Raw genomic sequence first — 1,684 nt, forward strand, 5'->3', positions numbered from 1 at the left:
TGGAGGGGTAGTGGGAAGAAGGCACTCAACTTGATAGAGACACAAGAAGACTTTTTCGGTTGTGGAAAAATGAGAACATCTTGCCTTCTTCCAACCATCTTTCCCCAAAAAGGATTCCTCCTCCTCCTCCTCCTCCTCCTCCTCCTCCTCTTCCTCCTCCTTCTCCTCTCCTTGTGTGCTTTGACTTCAGTGCACGAAAACTGATCCTTTCTACCTTCCTAAAGCTTCCTCAGAGTATGGCTGTAAGTTTGACTCTATATCACCGTAAGCAATCATCCCTGAACTCAGGGGAAGACTAGATAGACTCTCCTGTCCCTCGTCCAGTGGATACTTATCATATAGGTTGGGTAACCACAATATATCAGGCAATCCCCTTGGAGTTCAGCTGTATGTGCAAACTCAGGCATGAGGGTTTGCATCTGGAGCTCTTCCCCACTGTAGGGGTGATGTCAGTTTTGAAGTTAGCCCTAGCTTGCAGGAAAGGGCTGGATGCCAGGGTTTTGCCAAGAGAGCACAAGCTGTCTGCTAGGGCTAAACTTTGAGACCCTTTTTGTGTGTGTAGGGTAGGCTTAGTGCTTCCTGACAGCAATGGAGAGGTGCTGATGGGAATATCTATACTTTCAGAGATGTATGTGTTTGGGCTATTTGTGGACACACCCTTGCTGAAACCAACCTGCCTCTTGTGGTTTTAGCTCTTGCAAAATATTGAGAGCTGACATCTAGAGAAAGACTTCTTTTGTTTCCAAAGAAGCTTTTATCTTTGGCCTTTATTTCTATCTTCACTTGTTTGGCTTTTGGGGGTCCTCCCACATGAGACAACTGTTGCTTGGACCAAATGCAGAGACTACTGCTTGCTGAAAGGAGGAGGAGGAGCAGAAAAATCTCAATGTTGTTCAAGGAAAAATAACACTTCAGCATCATTATTAGACCTCTATTGTTTTCAGTATCAAAGCTCTGTTTCCCTTTCACTAGACCCAGGGACAAATAAAATACTATGAGCTGTATGCAGTTGCTTTGCATTCTTTCCATTCTTTTTTTTTCTTCATTGTGAGTCAGAGTGCTGAGGTTCTTGGAGAGGCTGGAAAGAGAAGAATGCCTAATTTCCATGGGCACACAGAGTACCAGCATCTGGACAGAGTTATAACAAGCAAAAATTATACATAGTGTTTATGGTTATGAAGAATCTCAGTTTCTTGACCATATGAGGCATTCACAGATTCTGTAAGAGAGAAAAAAGGCTCAGCTTTTTATTAAAAGTGACTGATAGAAGAATAAAACCAGACCAACAGCTGGAAATGTGTCATCAACGTTAACATCAGCTCTGCTGGCTGGAGTGAAGCTCATTGCATCAGGCATGTGGACATGTGTCCAGGTCCATATACGTCATCTCACATTTCACCTGCTCTAGAAATCACAAGAAAACGTGTCATTTTGGTGATAGGAGAGAAGCAAAAGCACAGGGACGAAAGGATGAATCTTGTTGGTGGATCTGTATTAACTCTCCCTTCCAGCTCAGGGTGAAAGAAGATCCTGGAGGTCTGTGCATAGGTAATTTGTCTTGCTGGGAGCACTGAGACTTTGCCTGCAAAACTGGATTAAGCTACAACTGGAGATGCCATTGCCATCAGCTAAAAGGAAGCGCACTTTTGTTTACCAAAATAAAAGGCACAGCTGCATGCAGGGA

This window comes from Pygoscelis adeliae, unplaced genomic scaffold (assembly GCF_000699105.1).
Source record: "Pygoscelis adeliae isolate BGI_AS28 unplaced genomic scaffold, ASM69910v1 Scaffold139, whole genome shotgun sequence".
NCBI lineage: Eukaryota > Metazoa > Chordata > Aves > Sphenisciformes > Spheniscidae > Pygoscelis > Pygoscelis adeliae.